Consider the following 23,800-nt stretch of genomic DNA (forward strand, 5'->3'; position numbering starts at 1 on the left):
ACAACAGCAGAGGTAATGAAAACAAGTGGTATGGGACCCTGGGCAGATGGCAAACCAGAGGAACCAAGAACACAGAGTGCTCAGAATTAGTAGCAGTGAGGTGTTAAGGAGATAATTAACACTTATATTCTAAATAGCAGCTGAATATAAATGAGAGCAGATGGGTCTCAATAGCTATGAAAAGACCTAGGGCAGTTCAAAGATGGAAGTAACGATAAACAAGCAAATATTTAGAGAAAAGAGATATATAATTAGTAGCACTATACTCAGTTTGTACTAGGGATTTTGTATCCTTTAACCTTTGCTCCAACTCAGTTACTGCAGAATTCATGACAAGATGCTACCTATATTCCTGGTATATATAGCTTATTAATAAACATGTGCTACATGTGTACTATTTGCCAAGAACTGACTACATATTATTTCCTTTAACCTCTTTGAGGTAGGTACTATTATTATGCCCATTACACAGATGAGGTTCCTACTAGGATGGCAGCCAACAAATGCTTACGGAATAAGTGTCATTATACCCATTACCTGGCTTTATGTGCTTTCAAAATGAACACATTAAAACCTTCTTACTCTTTGTTATCCATGAAATCTAAGTACAACTGGTCAAAGATAAGTGAATCATTAGAGAGGCAGCCATGCTGAAAGGCAATTCAGAGCCTCTCAGATGACAGGAAAACTGGAGCTGGGATCTAGGGACAGGCAAGTCAGATCAACACATTTTCTGGGTTCAGAGTTAGTAAGCTCCAATAAAGGATCACCTATCACGTAATACACATGATGAGAACTGCCTACAAGGGATTTAGACTATCAGCCCATAACTCAAGCCCTGATTATGGATGGGTATGGCTTAAGGAATAAACTGAAAGAGACCAAGAGAAGCTGGGGAGATGGATGGGAAAGGATCTGCCTGATCAGGACACAAACTTCAGAAATGGTGAGAATGGGGAGGACAAGCACATCATGAACCCATTATTTTCCTACATGCATTGCCCCATCACAGTTCCTGTCCAAAGGGACAGATTTTTAATGCTCATGAAATATGAAACACCCAAAGAATGAAGGATTATGCTGATCACACCAAACGCAGAAGGAACAAGTACGTCCTGGGCCTAACATCTTTATTCTTTATGAGATTTTGCTGTCTTCCTCAATCATTTCCATCCTGGAGGACAATTGCAGGGAGGAAATGTGGCCAGATAAGCCTTCCTGTTCCTATTGTTGCTACACTCAAATGTCAACAACTCACAGAACTACCAGGTCCCTGTTGCAGCAAAATTGGTGGTTGAAACCACATCCAGGGGCCTGAGCTGTGGCATAGCGGGCTAAGCCTCTGCTGGCAGTGCCAGCATCCCATATAGGCACTGGTTCGAGTCCCAGCTGCTCCATTTCAAATCCAGCTTTCTGCTACGGCCTGGGAAAGCAGTGGAAGATGGTCCAAGTCCTTGGGTCCCTGCACCCACCTGAAAGAAGCTCCTGGCTCCTGGCTTTGGATTTGCGCAGCTCCAGCCGTTGCAGCCATCTGGAGAGTGAAACAATGGAGATCTCTCTTTCTCTCTGCCTCTCCTCTCTCTGTGTAACTCTTTCAAATAAATAAATCTTTTTAAAAAAGAAAAATAAAGAAACCACATCCACCATAATTGTTACTGAAAGCTGCCTGTAGACAGAGCCTGCTCTTGGCTGAGACATGCAGAAAAGCAATAGGGTGGAAAATAAATAATGGTAGGAAAATAAAAAGTGCCATCAGGACCATGGAAGTCAACTGACTTAAACAATTAAGCTCACTTGGGAAAACAAAACTTACAGCTTACTATAAATATGCCTTGTACCATGACAATTCTAGCTGGGATTTTCTGGCTTTCCATTTGGTACTGGATTTGGCTCTTGTTGAGGAGATCAACTGGGGGAGACATTATTTATCAAGTCCTCACAACTTCTGCCCTAGCTCCTGTATCTCTGTGCTCCCAAATCTTTGTCTCTGTATGGTAACTGGTGTCATGATAACCAATAGGCCCACCAGTTTGGCCAGCTGACCTACAAGTCTGTCATATAACAGTTTGGTTCTGAGGGGCATAGCTAGGCACAACTGCTTATGAATGTGTGGAGGTGTGCAGCTAAGGTGAGTGTGGCTATTGGAGTATGTGGATGTTTGTAGATGGCTGTGTATGTCCAACTGCTGCCACAGTCACAAAGCAGATATTTCCTGGGGCTTTACTGCCATGGGAGGCTAGCAGCCACTCCTTGTGCATTTCTCATTATCATTGTGAGTAAAGGAGATCTAAACCCACAAATGGCTCCGAGTTGTTCTGACCTGTCACAATCTGGGTCTGCTTGTCCTGGGCCCAAAGCATTGGGCATATATCTCCGACAAAATACTCCAAGACATTCTGTACCAGTTAGGAGATTTTTGGTCGAGGAGACTACAATTACAGAGGAACTAATGGTTCATTAGATATCAAATGTCATATAACATCTATTCTATGAATTATGAACTAAAAGCACAGTATCTGAGTATCTAATTCACTAATGTATACTCTCCACTAGGCCTGACAGAGTAAGTAATGAATGCTAACTTACTAGAGAATGCCTTTAGAATCTCAGGATCAAAAACAGCCCAAGATAACACCTACCTCAGCCTCCATAAGATTAGGGATCTGAATTAACATTGTTGGAAAGAATGCATCCTGTGTCACCAGGTCACTATTTCCCTACTCTAGGAAACCTATTTCATTTTGCAGATAAGCATGTTTCCTTTTTTTTTTTTTTTAAGATTTATTTATTTATACCAAAGTCAGAGTTACACAGAGAGAGAAGAGGAGGCACTTAAAAAAAAAAAAAGATTTATTTATTTATTTATCTGAAAGGCAGAATTACAGCCAGGCAGAGGCAGAGAGAAGAAGGGGGGTCTTCCATCTGCTGGTTCACTCCTCAGATGGCCGCAAAAGCCAGAGCTGCGCCAATCTGAAGTCAGGAGCCAGGAGCATCTTCCGGGTCTCCCACACCGGTGCAGAAGTCCAAGGACTTGGGTCATCTTCTATTGCTTTCCCACACTATAGCAGAGAGCTGGAACGGAAGTGGAGTGGCTGGAACTCGAACCGGTGCCCATATGGGATGTCAGCACTGTAGGCAGCAGCTTTACCGGCTATTCCACAGCACCGGCCCCTGCTCCACTTCTGATCCAGCTCCCTGCTCACATGCCTGGGAAAGTGCCAGAGGACAGCCTAAGTGTTTGGGCCCCTTCACTCACATGGGAGATCCTGATGAAACTTCTGCCTTCGGACCAACCCAGCTCCAGCTGTTGCAGCCATCTGGGAAGTGAACCAGTGGGTGGAAGATCTGTACACACCCAACCCACTCCCATCTTGTCTCCCTATCTGTAACTCTGCCTTTCAACTAAATAATTTTAAAAAACAAAACCATTATTTTCCAATTTCATTTCTATCAAGTGACCATATATTTGTTTGCATATCTTATTTTCATCATTTTCAATACCATGGTCTAAGAATTTCATTTAGAATGGATAGAGGATTTAACATTAGCCTAAAGATCGGAACTTAATTCTAATCTTGGCTCTGTCACTAATTTACTCTCCAACTTTAGTTTTGTTTATCTGCTGTTGAATAATACAACCATAAGAGAGGTGATGCCAGGGCTCTAAGACCTCTTCTGGAACAATCTTGGGTTCATCAATGTCTCTAAGAACCTTCAAGTTATTAATAAAAGCTCCAGAAATAGGTAGGGGCCCCCACTCTCATTGATAGTGTGGCTGTCTCCTCAAATCCCACAGACACACCTCAAATCATTTCTCAGAGCTTCAAAAGGGAGACTATTCAGTCCTAGTGTTTCTGGCTCACAATGTGTAACTGCGATCCATTCTCTTAGCTGTAACTTATGTACCATGTTAGCTCATCAAGGGTCATCTTACTATTCCCTTTTCACCCCGGAATGTACTCTTACCATATTGTCATGGTGCACTGTCTAAGTTTTAAATCACATCACCAATTCCCACAGAATTCTTCAGACTTTCTGAGGCAAAAAAAAAAGATTAAAATCCAAACTCCTTTCCTTGGATTACAAGGCTTTCAGAGCTCGGCCTGTCTCTCACTCCCTGAGCCTCCTGTACCTTTCTGGCCCTTATACCACCTTCAGAGGCAGGGTCTTCCCATCCAACACCCCAGTCCTTGCCACTGTAATATCTTTTTTCCTCCCAAAGAAATCTTTTATCTAATGAATACAAATTTCATAAGTACAACTTTAGGAATTTAGTTATTCTTCCCACCGTACACATACTCCCACCCCTCCAACTCCTCCCTCTCCTCCTCCAAGTCCCATTCTCCATAAGGATTCATTTCAATTAACTTTCTACACAGAAGACCAACTCTATACTAAGATTTCAACAATTTGCACACATACACACACAAAAAAAATAAATAAAACCTGAGAACAAGCTTTACAGTTAACTCTCATAGTACAACTCAATAGGGACAGAGGTTCTGCATAGGAAGTTAGTACACGGAGACTCCTGTTGTTAACTTAACAATTAACACTATCATGTATGATGTCAGTGACCACCCAAAGCTCTTAATATGAGCTGCCTGGGCTACAGAAGCCTTTTGGAATCCACAAACTCCATCATTATTTGGACAAGGCTATAAGCATAGTGGAAGTTCTCTCCTCCCTTCAGAAAAAAGTACATCCTTCATTGATGGCCACTTCTTTCCACTGGGGTCTCACACACAGAGATCCTTAATGTAGAACATTTTTTTTTGCCACAGTGTTTTGGCTTTTCATGCCTGAAATGCTCTCATGAGCTTTTCAGCCAGACCAGGAAGCCTTAACACTTCTTGTTTACTGAGAATGTGTTTCCCCAATCCTTTTCCTAGCACACCACGTTCTTTTTCAGAATTAGGCTCAAATATTATCTCCCCAACAACCTTCCCTGACGATTCTATTTAAAGAAAACAATCAATTTGTTCCCGTCTCTCTCATCTCCCTACCTCACTCGCATGCACACACATCATGTACACGTGTGCACAAGCAGTCATCATGCTCATTTCTCCTTCAATTCTATCAAAGTATTTGTCATTCCACAAGCGCCTTTTTAGTTTATTTGTCTGGCATCTGTCTGCTCCACTCAGAAAAGTTCCATGAGAGCAAGAACCTGGTCCATTCCCTGTTATTTTGAAGACAGTAAAGGTATTTAGCATTTGTTGAGTGGATAAGAATGATTTATCACTGCCGCTTTCATTTCCTTGCCTTTGAATATTTTTCTGGGGGCAGAGAAGAGTGGAATGGAGAAACAAAAGGACATTAAAGAGTGATGACCAGAGTAAAGGAAAATCTGAGAAGGGGGCAGACCTCAAAGCTGTACTCAACATAAAAACATTCAGGGAGCAGGCATTTAGCCTAGTGGCTAAGAAATCATATCCTGGTGCTGGCACTATGGCGTAGAAAGTGAAGCCTCTCCCTGCAATGCTGGAATCCCATATGAGCACCAGTTCAAGTTCTGGCTTTTCCACTTCCAATCCAGCTTCCTGCTAATGTGCCTGAGAAAGCAGCAGAACATGGCCCAAGTTTTTGGGCCCTTGCACCCACATGGGAGATCCAGAAGAAGCTCCTGGCTCCTGGCTTCAGCCTAGCCCAAACCCAGCCATTGCAGCTACTAGGGGAGTAAATGAACAGATGGAAGATCTCTCCCCTTCTCTCTGCCTTTCAAATACATACATAAACTCAAAAGAGAGAGACAGGCCGGCGCCGTGGCTCAATAGGCTAATCCTCCACCTAGCGGCACCGGCACACCGGGTTCTAGTCCCAGTCGGGGCGCTGGATTCTGTCCCGGTTGCCCCTCTTCCAGGCCAGCTCTCTGCTGTGGCCAGGGAGCGCAGTGGAAGATGGCCCAAGTGCTTGGGCCCTGCACCCCATGGGAGACCAGGAGAAGCACCTGGCTCCTGCCTTCGGATCAGTGCGGTGCACCAGCCGCAGTGCACCAGCCGTGGCGGCCATTGGAGGGTGAATCAACGGCAAAAGGAAGACCTTTCTCTCTGTCTCTCTCTCTCACTGTCCACTCTGCCTGTCAAAAAAAAAAAGAGAGAGAGAGAGAGACAGACAGACAGAGAGAAATAAAGATCATATCCCACATCAAAGTGCCTGGGTTTGATTCCTGGTTCTGGCTCCTGACTTCAGCTTCCAACTAATACACATCCTGGGAGGCAGCAGTGATAGTCCAAATAACTGAGTCCCAGGCCAACCACCCACGTGGAAGATCTGGATTTAGTTCACAGCTTCTGGCTTCGGTCCTGATGTGGTCCTGGCCACTGCAGGCATTTGGAGTGCGAACCAGTGGATGAGATCTCCTAATCTCCCTGTCAAATAAGGAGGTTCTATATATCTAATACCAGGGGTGGGCCGGCGCCGCGGCTCACTAGGCTAATCCTCCACCTTGAGGCGCCGGCACACCGGGTTTTAGTCCCAGTCGGGGCGCCAGATTCTGTCCCGGTTGCCCCTCTTCCAGGCCAGCTCTCTGCTGTGGCCAGGGAGTGCAGTGGAGGATGGCCCAAGTCCTTGGGCCCTGCACCCCATGGGAGACCAGGATAAGTACCTGGCTCCTGCCATTGGATCAGTGCGGTGCGCCGGCCGCAGCGGCCATTGGAGGGTAAACCAATGGCAAAAGAAGACCTTTCTCTCTGTCTCTCTCACTGTCCACTCTGCCTGTAAAAAAAAAAAAAAATACCAGGGGTGTCCAACCATGAAATGGACTGCCTTGTATGTCAGTCCCATAGCATGTGTAGAAGGAACTACATGGCCACCATCAGGGCTCTTGCAGAGGGGATTTATGCAGCCTGCGGGAGACAGGACTAGATATCTTTGAACAATGACTTCATGGCTAGAGTGGTCCCAGGCCGGTGAGCACAGCAGCACTACAACCCTGGTGAGGAACTCCCTCCTCCAGTAAATATACGATTTGTGTTCAATTAGTTTCTCTGCTCCAGAAGAACTGTCTCTTAGTGCCCTCAGCAATGAGTTCTTGCTAATTGAAAACACTTCTATCTGCTTGAGAGGATTGGACTAAACTAGGCTACTGAAATGTAGTGCAAGCGTAACTGGGCCAGGGGAGTCACAGCAGAGCAGGAGCACAGACCGTCTAGGATGGGGGTGACAAGATGTGCTTTGTTTCAGGAACTATTACAGAATATTTCTGAAAAGGTATCTCTAGACTTTGGAGAACCATTTATTAGAAATGAATCTACTCCAACTAGGGGTAACCTTTTTTTCTCTCACCCTGAAATGATTAATTTGAGTAGAAGAGCAATTATAAAAGTAGGACTTCTCCAGGTCTCTGAACTTGCTTATGAGAATACTAGATTTTGACCCAACAATCTTGATTCTGAAAGAAGCATCCACTGGCATGTAAACTGCAGGTGAAAACTTTAAGACCTGAGTGAAGGAAGAAGAGCACACATTAGAATCATGGAAGCAGCATAAACAATAGCAACAAAATACCCTCGCCAGTCTGAGATGACTCCTCTTCCAGCATTGTCTTCTTTCATACTAACTACAATTTTAGGAACAGACACCATTGTGATCCCACTTTATAGCTTAGGAAACTGAGGCCCTTGAGTTTAAAACTTGCCCAGGGTGACAAAACTATTCAGTGGTGCAGGAGGATTGGGCCCTCATCTGCCTCCAGAGTTCATTGTCAAAATGAAATGTACTCACAAGTCACCCACAAACTGGTGAAAGTGGACACCAATACAGCATGTCTAGGGCAGGGTCTAAGGCTCTGCAATGCAAATACCTTCTCAGGTAAAGCTAATGTGCTGACCCACAAACTATACTATAACAAGACTGCAGGGATGGGGCCGGTGCCGTGGCTCACTTGGTTAATCCTCTGCCTGCGGTACCAGCACCCCATATGGGCGCCGAGTTCTAGTCCCGGCTGCTCCTCTTCCAGTCCAGCTCTCTGCTGTGGCCTGGGAGGGCAGTGGAGGATGGCCCAAGTGCTTGGGTCTCTGCACCTGCATGGGAAACCAGGAAGAAGCACCTGGCTCCTAGCTTCAAATCAGCACAGCACCAGTCGTAGCGGCCATTTGGGGGGGTGAACCAATGGAAGGAAGATCTTTCTCTCTATCTCTCTCACTGTCTATAACCCTGCCAAATAAATTAAAAAAAAAAAAAAAAAGAAAGACTTCAGGGACAAAAAGCCAAGATGACAACTGAGTATATCCAGAAATTTTCCTACCCCACCACTGAGGCACATACAAGGGTACTTCAAAGAGTTTACGGAAAATGAAATTAAAAGTTAATTTTGGTGGAAAAAGTTTTAAAATCCATGCACAAAAGGCATCTTCAAAAGATCCATGGAAAATGCAAATTATGAAAAACTTAGGCCTTGGGTACCTTTCAAAAAACTAACAATCTTTTAATTCTAGTTTTCCATGGCTTTTGAAAAGATTTATTTATTTCTTTGAAAATCAAAGAAAAAGAGACAGATCTTCCATCCATTGGTTCACTCCCCAAAACACTGAAGCCAGGATCCTGGACCTCCATTCAGGTCTCCCTCATGGGTGAGGGGGACCCAAGAACTTGGGCCATCTTCTACTGTTCCTCAGGTGCATTAGCATTAAGTTGGATCAGAAGCAGAGCAATCAAGATCTGAACTTGTGCTCCATTATGGGATACTACATCACAAGCAGTGGCTTAACCTGTTATGCCACAATGCCAACCCTCCATGAACTTTTTGAAGTACCCTCATAGATCACCAAGAAAGAAAATAAGATCTGGATGGTTTGTTCATTAAATCCTCTGCCTTGGAAACCTTAGATTTAAAAGTTATCACCTCCTGCTCACCTTAACCCAGAAAAGTGCTGCATTGTCCTCCAACACTGCCCCTTATTCATCTTAAAAAGAAATAAGCAGTTGGCAATAAGAAGAAAAACACAAACCCCAAAGAAAAAAACCCCATTTCAATTAGAATCAGCGGCTGTTGGAAATGGGCAAATTTAGAGCTGTAATACCAATGGAAACAGTGAATTCTCAATTGTGATCAAAGGCTTCATTTAGCAAGCTGAAAAGCAAGCATGAGCTTAATTGAACAAGAGAGAGATTGTCTCCAAAGCACCCAGGCATAATGAAATAGCATTGAGAAATATAAACCATCAGATGGAGAGGACTTAGCCCTGGACTCCAAAATACCCTCACCTGGCTTACAGGACCCCCAGCTTCAGGGAAAAGACCTAAGACGTCACCTGGTTCAACTGCCTGTCTGATGTCAGAAAAAACTCCAGATCAGGGGTTTCACAATCTTTGGCTGTAATGCAGTTAGAGATGCATTTTACATCTGACCCAGTGTACACACATCAGATATATTTGCATATGTGTATACAAAGGTAGTTCAAAAGTTTATGGAAAAGTATTCAGTTTGATGCAAAAAAACTTTTGAAATCGCATGTTTAACATGAATTTTCCACAAATATTTTGAGGCATCCTTTTATGTAAATAAAAGCTTCATAAAACAATGCATATCATTTCCAAATATGCTCTTTTTTATGTTTTTAAAGCTGCCAAGAGCCACAAAACTGATTTTGAGATCTGTTAACTGGCAGTAACCGCTACTCTAGGACATCCCAGTTAAGCCACTAGCTGCTTCCTCTAACAAAAATATCTATATAAAGACCTACATAATGTCCCTATGTAATATTACACAGTCAGGTGATGGTGGAACAGGAAGAACAAATGTTGTTGCAGGATGTCATAATCATAATGCGGGAACCTATTTTGGTGCAGCGGGATGACTGAGATCAGTCAGGAAAAGCCTCTCTCCAAAGAAATTTCCAGCTGGGGCTACTGGATGAGGAGGAGATAGCCAGGAAAAGAGGGAGTGTTCTACTTAAGCATCTCCTGTGCTGGGAAATGCACCATTATCTGATACAACCTTAAGCGGTAATAACCGCAGAAACTCGCTGAGTACAATGACCAAGTTTTGTCACTCGTCAGACTCCAGGCCCAGCACTTCACAACACAACTAGAAGCTCAGGGAATCCACTACCCGATTTGAATCCTGGCTCCACCTCTTACAAGCTATACGATTTGGGACAGGTTAGCTTTCTTGTCTGTAGAAAAGGGATCATTAGCAGTGCCTGCTCCAACACACGGTTGCTAGGATTAAGTGAGTTAACACAAATGAAGGGGCTTACAACAACGCCTGGTGCATGGCAAGTACAAAATAAACAGCAAAAAAAAAAAAAAAAAAAAAAAAAAGGAGGGGATACAGACTTAAAAGCTTCAATAGTTTGCTTGAGGCAAGCACCACCTGTCTACTGGCACATGAACATGAAAAGAAACCCATTTGCTGTCCCTGAACTAGCCGATTTCCAAGAGCAGTTTGGTTTTACTGGGTTCTTTTTCTGTCATAATATTTTAAATATGGTGAGACAGAGGGCTGCAGGCCTCAATTCAGCAGGACCCTACAGGCAGAGGCGAGGAGAAAGAGGACGAAGCTGACTCCCTGCCCGTCACTGCTATCTCAGGGCCAGCATTCACCACCCTCTCCTGGCTGATGGGTTTCCCCGTCTGTCACCAAGAATACATTTGATTCTCCCAAGAATCACAAAATTGGAATTACAGTGTTTACCCAATGCAGAAAACCTCTCCAGACAAAACAGTAAATTAGTGCCCTCCCAATGCTGAAAAGTCAAATTTTTTAACAGACCTGTACAGGTACAAATTACCATGTTCAAAGCACATCAATAACTATTTATTGTTCAGCACAAACTACTGTGCTGAATAGAAAGTCAACTCCAACTTAACATTATTTAAAATGATTCTCTAAAGATGAACTTGATCTTGGCTTCAGTGAGGCATCTATCACAAATTCGTGGAATCAGAGACAAAAAAGCAAATTGTTCCCACTGTGCACCTGCTAATTCCCCAGGATAGGTGACAACAGGGAGGCTTGGCTGGGTGGTCAAAAAATAGCTTGGCTGGGTGGTCAAAAAATACCGATGGCTGGGAAGTGATAACAAACATGAGAAGCAGGCCTGGAATCTGTAGACTTACTATTCATATCTATTATCTCAACATCTCTGCCATGTGCAGGGCACAGCTTTTCAGTCCCACTGCATAGATGTGCAAACTGAGGCTTACAGTAGCATAGTCACTAAAGTCAAGACACATGGCCAGTGAGTGCCCCAGATGAGACAAATATTCACCCTGCAGTAGATGAAAGATGGGGAGAACAGATGGAAGTAGGAAAAAGGAACATGGCATCACAGCAGAAACACGATGTCCAATTTAAAAGCAAAAGGTATGTTTGGAAAAATCCTCAGGAAATTCTAAAAAAGTGGCTATTAAGCTTATGTTTATTTCTGTGCATTCTTAGACAATGTGGTGATATTATTAATATAAAAATACTTACCACTAGCTAACACTCTGCCATGGGATAAGGACTTGTCTAACCACTGCATGAGTCATAAATCCCCGTGTAATCCTCACAACCAACTTACAGGGTAGAAGCTATCATTTTACAGTTGAGAAACTCAAGTCACAGGTAGACTGTTGCTGAAATTCACACATCGAGTAAGTCTGGGCCTGAGGCACAAACCCTCAGAACTTCAATATGCTGCCTTCATGTACTTCCAGGGAAAGACAGGGAGCATCACCAGGACCAAGCTGGACAAAATGAGGGAACCTCTATCCTAAGGACTGAACACTACACTGTTCATGTGCCCCAGAAGGGAGCCATATTGAGCTAATGAAATAACTTCTATTATTCACTTGACAAATATTATGCACCAACTATGTGTCAAGCACTGTGCTAATACTGGAAACACAGCAGTAAATAAGTACAGCCAGATATCAGATAGCTGCATTTCAGTCAGTGATGGACTGCATTGGCAACAATGGTCCCAAAAGATTCTATCACCTAGTGGTGTCATAGCTGTCTTAGTTTGTATAAACACACTCTATGATGTTCACACAGAATGACATCACCAAAGATGCATTTTTCAGAATGTAGCCCTGTTGTCAAGTGACATGTGACAGTAAATGAAATTGCCTGCCATTGTGAAACTTTGATTTGGTGCAGACACAAAGTAACCCAAATATAAGCTTAGCTAGCAGTAAGCATGCTGCAGACAAAAGCCAAAGCAGAAAATTGGCATAGTGGGAAGTAGTTTTTAGAAGGATAGCCAGGGAAGGCCTCCCTGAGAAAGGCGATATTTGGATGAAATTCTGAAGCAGGTGATACACTGAGCCATGTCAACTTCTAGAAAAAGAGCATTCCAGACGAGGGAAGGTCAAGTGCAAAGATCCTGAAGTGATAGAAGAGGCTAGAAGTCACGGAGTCAGGTGATAGGGTACCTCATCCACCATTATTAACACTTGGCTTTTCAGCAAGATGGGAGGCAATAGATCTTTAGAAGAGTGTTAACATCCAACATCTAACTCATATGTACAGGAAAACCCTGGCTCTCATTTAGACAACAGATTCAGTAGAAAAAGTGGACTCCAAGGTCATGGGGAGATGAGCTGGGATGGTGGCTTGTGATTAATAATTACCTCAGTATCGCAGACTCGACTCTTCACCAATACCTTCACATAAATACCTGCACTTAAGCTCCACGAAGATAAAAGAAGTCTTACGGCTTGCTGAATTGGCTCACTCTGTAGCTTGGGTCAGTTCCCTCAGCCAGTTAGTGGCAGAAATGATTTTTACATCTACTATGCTTTTCTCCTACCTCCAGAGCCCACCTCCTCTTTGGTCTCCACCTCCCACCTATTGCCTTGACTGAGTTTTGCAGGCTCAGACCTTCTCCATTTGGCCATTGAGGCTGCATGACCTGATTTAAGTACTACTGCTGATCTGTATCTGGTAACCTACTGACATATCAGATTCCACGCATCACAGGGAATAGAATCCAACCAAAGGGACAGCCACAGAGCCTCATCCTCACAGTGGCATAAGCCTCTTGAACGGTGCAGACAGGCAAGAGAAGGCAGGGAGGAGGCCTTGGAATATAAAATGAATGTTTATTCAGCACGTCTGTGTGCCCAGAACAATATGAAATGCCATTTGAGAAAAAGAAAATTCTGTTGTCAAGGAGATTATAATTCAGCAGGGAAAGAAGGCACACATTTGTGGATCACAAAGACAATGTAACCAAGCAGGATATAGGAAGTGACATACAGACCGGATGTTCAGGGCTTCAGAGCCAAGGAACTCAGTGTAGGTTGAGGAGAGGAGACAGGTCTCTGGGAAAGAAGAGAACGGGAAGCTTGAGACAAGGGGCTTCTGATGCTTTCCAAAGGTGATCAACAAACTCTATCATATTCTGCATGTTTATAACCATGTCAGGGAAGCCTTCAGGACATTGTATTTAGCCGGAGGTGTGGCCTAAAATTTTAGGGGCCAGTTTTCCTTTCCATACTGCTTTGTCCCTTTTTGAGTCCCACACGTATGCTTCAGAAGTGGCATTTTCAGCATTAAGAAACCCAAACAACTCTCCTTAGAGGAAGACCAATAAGAACATCGCCCAAGCTATGACAGTCTCTAGCATCCTTTCAGTTCAGGGATAAGTAACCAATGGCCTACAGACTGGCTGTTTTTGTAAATAAAATTTTATTAGAACACAATCATGCCCTTTTGTTGATATGTTGGCTAGGGCTACTTTCTTGCCTCAACAGCAGAGTTGTGTCACGACAGCAGAGACCATATGACCTCAGAGACTAAAATTACTTATTCTCTGGTCCTTCAGAAAATACTTGCTGACCCCTGTTCTAGTACAACTCTTATTTCTAGGTATCCTCAGAGAGGATAAGGAAATGGTCAAGGTTACTGGGTGAACTTGAGCACTGTCTGGCTGAATAGGCAAAATCTATGAGAACTGGTTGTCCTTCAATAATGTCATTGTTCAAATACTTTTCTGTAACCATCACCTTGTACCAGGCACTGAGAAGGAATACTGTGGGATCGAATAAAGTCTATGTACTCGGGGTTCTTACATTTGAAAGAAAGATACCCAGAATATTAAAAACTAGATTAACTGCAAAATATGCACAATGCTACCACACAAACTTACAGAAAGATGAGCAGCATGTAACTTGCAGGAAGGAGGGAAATATTTTGCAGAGAGTAAGTGAAGAACTTTCAGAAGAGGTGATGTTAGAAACAAACAACCAGGAGCCAGCACTGTGATGCAGCAGGTTAAAGCCCTGGCCTGAAGCGCTGGCATCCCACATGGTTGCCAGTTCGAGTCCTGGCTGCTCCTCTTCCGATCCCGCTCTTTGCAATGGCATGGGAAAGCAGTAGAAGATGACCCAGGTCCTTGGGCCCCTGCACCCATATGGGAGAACCAGAAGAAGCTCCTAGCCCCTGGCTTCATATCAGCATAGCTCCAGCCGTTGCAGCCATCTGGAGAGTGAACCAGAGGATGGAAGACCTCTCTCTCTGTCTCTACCTCTCTCTGTAACTCTTTCAAATAAATAAAATAAATTAAAAAAAGAAAGAAAGAAATGAACAATCAGGTAATCTCTGGATCACACGCATACACAAGAGCCACTGGCCTAATGTGCTCTCTTCCCACCACTGCCGCCAGTACTCCCGAGAAGGCGGCACTCTGTCTCAGCCAGTTACTGTGCACACGTACAAAGTCTTTCGCAGCTCCAGCCCAAACCCAAAATAGCGCCCATCCTTTCTCAGCTGGGCAGCGGGCACTGTTGTGGGGAAATTGGGGCAAGATAAATGTGCCCTCTCTACTTCCACGGGGTTCTCAGGCAAACGCTAGCCCCCAGGGCTCTGGTCCGGACACATGCTGCACTCTCCCTCCGGCTGTATCACCACTGGTTGCTGCAGTCTGCTCTCACCTCCAAGCTGCCGCCCACTCCAACTCTCCACTGCTGCAGCTGTGCATCGTGTCTGTGTTCCTGTGCATGACCGCACCCTGCACACAGGTCCACGGTGTTCCTCTTCCTCTTGTAGGATTTCCAGTGCAGTTTTCTCTCCAGTTATTCCCCAAGAGTGCACTTCCTACACTGTGGGCTTTGTTTTTGTTTTTGTTTTTCACTGTTTATCCCTAGCGAAGCACAATATGTAGCTCCCTAATCCACCATCTTGGAATGATCTGGCAAGTTCCTTGTTTATGCCTCATTTTCATCATTTGTAAAGTGAGTATAATAGTAGTAAACATGACATAGGGCGTCTTTGAGCATTAATTGATATACTCGTAAAATGGTTAGCTGAGAAATGAACAATAAAGCATACATGGAAGAGCACTCACGCACAAGGAAAGAGAACTGCAAAGTCCCTGAAGCAGCAATAAGCTTGCTGTGTGCCAGGAAGAGCAAGAAGGTGCCTCCAGTCAGAGCAGGGTAGAAAAGAGCAAGAGCGGTATGCGGTTGCAGGCTCTTGGTGATGACATCAACTGAAAGTACTTTCACTGTAGTTCTATCACTGCCATCATCTTCCAAACCCCTGCGGCATTCTCAGAAACCCAGCAGGAAACACACGTTCCCAGCATTTCAATGCTGCAGAGAGCAGTGCTATGTTAACTATGGAGTTATAACCACATTTCACACTGCTCTCCTAGTCCATGACCACACAATACTTTCAGAGCCTCAGGGGAGGATTCAACTTACCTGGACCATAGCCAACCCTCCATCCCATACAGGAAGGTCAGCCAGCCCCACCAGCTGATAGTTACTTGGACTCTTCCACATTTGGCTTTGAAATTTGGTTCTTTCAGTGAGAGCTAACATTAGTCGTTTACATGTTCCAAAGCTACCAGAAAATCAGGTGATTAAACCCATTGCCCTGAGTTGTTGGGAAATTAGGTTAAGACACAATGCCTAACACATGCTTAACAAGTTGACAAGTTTGCACTATTATTAGTGGTATACATGAAGGTAGAACTTGACCATGGGTCTCAATCCTTGTGTGCCAAAGACAAAGAAAGTTCTCATTGCTGTCAAGAAATCAAATGTACAGGTAGAGAAACCAAATTACAGAGAAGCGAACGAACCAGCCCAAGGTCACACAGCAATTGAGACCAGTCTCAAAATAACTCAGCCATCCAATGCCACCCAGCTGCTCAACACGGTTCACCAACATAGTGTCCTTGTTAGACTTTGGCCATTAACTGCCAAGTGAATACCAATGTATTCTGAATATCTGGTTAAAGAGATGAAAGGCATCATTTGAACATCTCTACAAGATGTGATTCAGAAGAGTCCTTATGAAGTACCTGCTATGTATTATGCTACAAAGATAAATCGACTGTACGCTCTGTACCCATGAGGAATTCACAGGCTTGTGGAGAGACAGTTATGCAATTACAATCTTGGGAGTGACAAGCTTTATTAGAGGCATAGGCAGATGGAATCATTTACTCTACCCAGAGCATCAGGGAAGGCTCTATGAAGAGACACCTGAGCCGACTCCCAGAGTATTAAGAAAACCAGAAGCAGTGTGTTTTGGTCAAGCAGAAAAGGCAACAGGCAAGTGACACAAGTGGAAAGGTGGGCAGAGTCCATGGAAGGTCCTCTGACCCCTAAACCAGGGAGCCAAGACATCATAGCTGAAAAAGAGGTGTTAAACAGAAAAAACAACCTGTTAAGAGTGGCATTTGGCGCCGGCGCCGCGGCTCACTAGGTTAATACTCCGCCTGCGGTTGCCAGCACTCCGGGTTCTAGTCCCGGTTGCTCCTCTTCCAGTCCAGCTCTCTGCTGTGGCCCAAGAAGGCAGTGGAGGATGGTCCAAGTCATTTGGCCCCTGTACCAGCATGGGAGACCAGGAGGAAGCACCTGACTCCAGGCTTCAGATCGGCCATTTGGGGGGTGAACCAACAGAAGGAAAACCTTTCTCTCTATCTCTCTCTCTCACTGTCTAACTCTGCCTGTCAAAAAATAATAATAATAAAATAAAAAATAAATAAATAAAATTAAAAAAGAGTGGCATTTGGCAAGATCACTGCTGTCATTGGGGAGAATTTGGAGGAGCAGAACCAGAAACAGAACAACCAGTCTGGAGCCTACATTGCAAGTCCAGGCAATAAGTAACAAAGCCCTGCACTGTGACAATAATGCCAGGGAAGTGTTTGTACATTCTCTGTTGCTATAACAATACCTGAGGCTCAGTCCTTTATAACGCAAAGAGGAACAAAGGCACAGCACCACATTCTACTCAATTCTGAGGGCCTTGTGGCAGTAGTCTCACAATGGCAGGAACATGCGCCAGAGGAGCCATCACTTGGCAAGACAGAAAGCCAGAGTGATTCAGAGGCCAGGCTTGCCGTTTTATAACATCCAGGATCACACAAGAACTACATTAATTCCTTCCAAGGGCAGCAGCCTCCATGACCTAATTCCTTCTCACAAGGCCCCACCTATTGAAGGTTCTACCACCTCCCACCACCACTACACTGAGGACCAAGCTACCAATGCATGGGGTCTTGGGGGACAAAGTGCATCCTGACCACAGCAGGAAGGAAAGAGGGAGACCAGTTCCGGGCACTCTGATGAAACTCCGTGTAATGCCAAGTGAGACGCTGAGACCAGCAAGAGAGAAAGGGCCACTGCTGGGCTGAGTGTGCCATCTTTCACCACAGAGAGAAATCCAGAGGAAGGAACGAGTGGAGAAGACAGTTATGAAACACTGCTGCATGTCTCTTGGTTCAGCAGCAGAGTTTCCAAACCTCCATGACACAAACCAGCTGACAGCAAAGTCTCCAAACAAATCAAGTGGGAGCAGACACCAAAGAACCCCTCAGCTTTCTGGCCCATGGAAATGGGAGGCTGGGTCCCTAAGACCAGAGAATGCAAGGTCAAAGTCGTTACTGCTGTGTGCGAGCCAACTCTGGCCAGAGAGGAAGGACTGGCGACAAAGGCCGCTGCATCTCCCACTCTCCACCTCTCAGCAGGATCAGGATTCATCTGCCACCACCCTGTCCCTCCCAAACTGTCAAAGTGGTTAGGATCAATCAGCGCTACAAAAGAGGTGGGAGCCCAGACGCAGGGTTTTGGTTCACTCTGCCCCAGCCCTGTTCCTAAACAGGACATAATGGACCATTTCCTTCCACCCCACCAGGCCTACCTCCTCTAGCCCAGCCACCCTAGCACAGATGGCATTGCTGGGTCACCGCTCCTGGTGCAGAGACTGCCATTCTATTTTCCCAGGGCCTGATTATTTTAAGCCGCCTCTGAGGCCCCACTGGGCTGGGCCCAGTGTTATCTCCTATGCACAGTCGCTGCCTTGTTAAAAGGCAATCAGAGGAGCTGACTTTAATAAATGTTAACACCCTCAGTGTGAAGTCTGGCAATTAAAACTCCTCCCCAGGACCTCTGAAGCAGGCCTGTGGAAAATCCCCCATCTTAATAAGCTCCTGTCATGAGAGGACACTGAGAGAAAGCAGGATGAGGCAGCGGCATTCAAACTGGCAGAGGGGAGGGGAGCAACCGGCAAAGGCCTTTGCCTCCCTCCTTTTTTCCCTAAGAACCCCACACCAGGCCAGGCTCACCCACCAAGCCCGAGAGGCAAACACAGGCAGCCAGGGCTGGGAGATCTGAGAGCTCTTCTCGCCCTGTGGTTCTCAGACTTCAGATTCACCTGCAGGCAACAGACTGCTGGGCTCTGTCTCCAGTGTGTGTGATTCAGCAAGTCTGGAATAAGGCCTGAGAATTGGCTTGGCCAGCAAGGACCCAGGTGACACTGCTGCTACTGGTCCAGGAACCACAGTTTGAGAACCACTGACCTATGTCAATATCCTCATGCAGCCAGTGCCACGGCTCACTAGGTTAATCCTCCACCTGCAGCGCTGGCACCCCGGGTTCTAGTTCCGGTTGGGGCGCCGTATTCTGTCCCGGTTGCTCCTCTTCCAGTCCAGCTCTCTGCTGTGGCCTGGGAGGGCAGTGGAGGATGGCCCAAGTGCTTGGGCCCTGCACCCGCATGGGAGACCAGGAGGAAGCACCTGGCTCCTGGCTTTGGATGGGCACAGCGCTGCATGTAGTGGCCATTTGGGGGGTGAACCAACAGAAGGAAGACCTTTCTCTCTGTCTCTCTCTCTCTCTCTCTCTCACTAACTCTGCCTGTCCAAAAAAAAAATAATAATAATCCTCATGCTACAAATGAGAAAACAGAGACCCAGACAGAGACAAGATTTGCCCAGTTTCACATCTAGTCAGTACAGCCCCATTTCACAGACCAAAGCAAGCCTCTTGAGAGCAGTTTCCAAAGATATGTTTAAAAATCCTTTTTCCCCACAGGTACAATTAAGTCTCTTCACTGTTATCATCATTCTGAAACAAGGACTTTGGAAGTCAAGGAAAGAATCAGTTGTCGGTTGGTATGCAATCTGCCCCTTCAGTGCCCATGAAACCCAACTGGAAACCCAACTGGAAATGGGCTCTCACAAGCAAGGGCTTTGACAAGATTGCCTTTATTTCTTCCTTCAGAGCAGATGAGAGACATTTATAGCACCCTTGGAAACCACCCAAGTCTAAACCTCTCACGGAATCCCAGAAAAGACAAGTGGCTTGACCAAGCTCACACTGTTGTGGGGACCCCCAGCTAACCTTGGCCCAGGTTCTTACCTTTACATGAGAAGAAATTCAAGGAAAAAACATAAAGGTGAGCAGAGAAGGAAGATTTGCTTAAAGCAAAAGTCCATACTCAGAAATGCGTAAGGACAAACTCAGGAGAGAATGATCTGCAATCTACAACTGCTGGGCCTAGCCCTTTATATATTCTGGAGGTACAGGAGGTGGTGTCTGGAGTGGACTTAACTGAATATTCAAAAAAGGCAGAGTTTTGGGTGGACTTGAGTACTACTCACTTCCTTGCCCTTTTTTGGAAATCTCAGTGTTATGGTGTCAGGTGTATGATGGGAGAGGGAGTATCTGCCATGGTGATTTTATTATGACATAATAAGCTACAGGCCAGCACGGGGACACGGCTAGCAGCTGTATTGGATATCCTTAGCTAGCACCAGTTCCTAAGTGCATAACCCCATCAGCTGCAGTCTGTACAGAAAAGGGTGGGGTTGGATGGTGCATGCGGGGCAGCAGTGCAGGCGAGGCTGCAGCACAGGAGCTGGCAAACCTCAGCTCCCCTCTATTCCCACCCCTACCTCCTTCAACACAGTAGGGAAACTGGCAAAAGCAGTTCCCAAGTTCTCAGTCCCATACTCCCTCACCTCCTTGCTCTTGCAAGGCCTATCCTATGTTAATCCTCCACCTGCAGTGCTGGCACCCCGGGTGCTGAGAACTTAATCGCAGTTCCCAAATTCAGCCACTCGAGAGAGAAGTAACAGCTGCCTCCCTGTCACTGCAGGCGTCACCCAACCTTGGGCTGCATGGCTTCTGTTTGTTGCTACCCAAAGTGCTCTTCTCCTGCCCCCAGTCCAGCCAATAACACATCTGGCTGAACTCCTGCCTGACCTCCCTCACTTTGTGCTGCCACAGTGAGATCTATGAGGCTTCACTGTGACTTCTTTTGTTTAGAACCCAAAAATAAAATCCTCTCTGCTCTAAACACCTACAATTCAAAGAAAAAGAAGGCAGTGCCATGGAATCATTTAAAGCATGGGTTTGTGGATTAGTTTCCTAGAGCTGTTGTAGCAAAATGTCACAAAACAAGTGGCTTAAACAACAGAAATTCATTGTCCCACAGTTTGGAGACCAGAAGTCTGAAATCAAGGTGTGAGACTGGTTCGTTCTGAGGCTGGCACGGAAGATCTGTCCTGGGCCTCTCCTCTGCCCTCTGGTGTTTTGCTGCCGTCTTTGGCACTCCCTGGCTTGGAGAGGCATCTGATCTCTATCTTTATCTACATAAAATGTCTTCCTGGGTGCATATCTGGGTCCAATCTCCCCAAAGGATATCATTCCTGTTAGATTACAGGCTCCTTTATCTATCATGACCTCATTTTAATTTAACTAATTACATGTGCAACAACTCTGTACCCAAAGAAGGTCACACTCTGAGGTGCTATGAGCTAGGACTTAAACATACAGATGTGGGAAGGACATAATTCAATCCATGACAGCCTGGATTAGACACACCGGAGTCTGCATTCTAGTTCCTATCTCACCTGACAGCTAATAGAATTGAGTAAGTTCTCAGCCCTCTGAACATCACTCCTTTCAACTGCAAAAATAGCTTCTGGCTCTGTTTCTGATTCCAGTTTCCCGCTAATACAGACCTGGGGAGGAAGCAAATGATGGCTCAAGTACTTGAATGCCTACCATCCACGTAGGAAACCCAGACTGAGTTCCAGGCTCCTGGTTTTGGCCTGGATTTGCCTTGGCTATTGTGGGTATTTGGGGAGTAGACCAGTAGATGGGAGATGTTTCTCTCTCTGTCTCCTCCCTTCAAATAAATAATTTTTTTAGAATCCAGTGATTGATAGAGAAACATACAGTCAACAAATGACAGACACTATACAAAACGGGCCAATCTGATGGGTAAAGACCACAACTTTAGCTGTATCTCTACTGCTCGCTACTGCTGTAGTCATGGGCATTTTAATTACCTTTAACATAAAAGTTCAGTTATTTAAGTTGGAAAGATGAAGATCACAGTAATATGAATCCCACCAAAAATATGAGATGCTTCAAGAGAAAAGTATTTTGAAAACCATCAAGTAGGTCCATGGCTCCTGACATAGCTGTTTAAGCTATGTGAAGAACAGCAGGCAGATGTGGTACAAGATGGTAGATGGGACAAGGCCAGTTGCAAGTCAGCAGCCTTAGTGGCTTGGCGGGTAGCAAGACAGCCTACTCCTTAGTGGCCCAGGAACACTCGCAGGTACACACACTGGAGGAGGGTAATAAACCCAGTTCCGGGGTCCAAGGTGCTAAAGGTGAGGCTGGGTCAGTCTCTACCTGACAAGTAGTTCACCTCTTCTGAGGTTAAGGAAGGAAGAATCAGCCTAACAAATTTCACCTCCCTGCCTTACCCTAGAGCTCCAGCAGCCTCTACCATTCAGGCTCAGTCCATCAGCCACAGAAAGAAATAGAACCTAGGACCCTGGTGCAGGGCTGGGAAGAGAACAGAACTGAGTCAGAATCCTGACAAAGCTGTTCACTAGCTGTATGGCCTTCGGCAAGATATCTCCCCTCTCTCCCAGCTCTCTTGTCTATAAAATATGAATAATTACCTCATTGAGAGATAGAAGATGTAGTGAATACAAAGTGTTTAGAGGCCAGCAGTGAGGCATAGCTGCTCCAGTTCTGATCCAACTCTCAGCTAATGTACCTGGGAAAGCAGCAGGATGGCCCAAGTGCTTGGATACCAAGAAGCCCATGGCTCCTAGCTTTAGTTTGGCCCAGCTCTGGCCATTGGGGCCATTTGGGGAGTAAACCAGAGGATGAAGGATATCTCTCCCCCATCCCCATAACTCTGCCTCTCAAATAAATATATAATCTTTTTAAAAGGTATTTAATATAGCACCCACTTTGTAAAATCTATTTTTTAAGAGAAAAAAGTAAAAAAAAAATGTAAATGGTAGAAAAAACTCTGGCCTAAGAATCAAGAGTTGATTCCCTGATCTGTCACCAACTCCCTGTGAGATCTTAGGCAAGGCACTCATCCCCTCTGGACCTCAATCTTCTTTCATAAAATGAAAGGTTGTGCTTGAACATATCTCCAGTCTGACTGAGATTCATGACTAGCTCCCTAACAGAAGTGTCTGAGAGCCACACAGGAGGGAGAGACCCAAGAGGGCAAGGAACAGTAGAGGAGCAACTGCTCCCATCTTCCTGGGGAGGATAGGCTCTGTCCAGCATGGTCCTGCTCCTGAAGCCCATAGACACAGCCTCTTCCCACCCCACACTTCAAATCTCTTCTGCCTATTTCATCTCAGTCCAGGATGCTCTATTCAAAATGAACTTTGTCTATTTCTCAAATATCCCAAGCCAGGGATGGACACTGTTGCACAGCAGACTAAGCCACATCTTGGGATGCCTGTACCCCATATCAGAGTGCCAATTCAAATCCCAGCTCCTCTACTTCCAATCCAGATTCTATGTACATGGGAGGCAACAAAAGATGGCACAAGTACTTGGGTTCCTGCCACCCATGTGGAAGACTTAGATGGAGTTCCTGGCTTTAACCTAGCCCACACATGGCTGTCATGGGCAACTGGGGAGTGAACCATCAGATGAAAGCTATCTATCTATCTATCTATCTATCTATGGTTTTCCCTCTGTCTCTGTTACTTTCCCTTCAAATAAACCTCTTAAAAATAAATATATAACAAGTCAGTTCCCACCTCTGAGACTTTAGAAACACAACTGCCCTCTCCTTCACACCCACTGTGTGTACATACGCATACACAGACATACACCATACACACACACACACACACACACACACTTCACACTTTCTCTGACTCTGGCAAACCCATTTAATAGGAAAATGCCATCAGTTACTTGAGGGAAGGGAGGCTCCCAAAACATAATCAGCCCCTGCCCTAGTTCCAACATCCCATACCATGGAAATAGTATCTCTGAGAGCTGCTGGATCAGGGAAGTGGATGGAAACGGGCAGTCACAGAAGGATGCAACAGCTTCCTGAAGAGTCAATCCCGGATGCCTGAAACTAAGTCCCGTGTTTCAGTGCATTCCAGTGGCTATAACAAAATACCCTGGATGAGATGCCTCTCAACCACAGATATTTCTCACAGTTCTGGAACTGAGAAGTTCACAGTCAAGGTGCCAGCAGATTCAGTGTCTGATGAGGGCCCATGACCTTCACAGGTAGACAGGTGTCCTCCTGTGGTGGAAAGGGAACAAATCTCACCTGGTT

The sequence above is a fragment of the Oryctolagus cuniculus genome, chromosome 6, assembly GCF_964237555.1.
Source record: "Oryctolagus cuniculus chromosome 6, mOryCun1.1, whole genome shotgun sequence".
Classification (NCBI taxonomy): Eukaryota; Metazoa; Chordata; class Mammalia; order Lagomorpha; family Leporidae; genus Oryctolagus; species Oryctolagus cuniculus.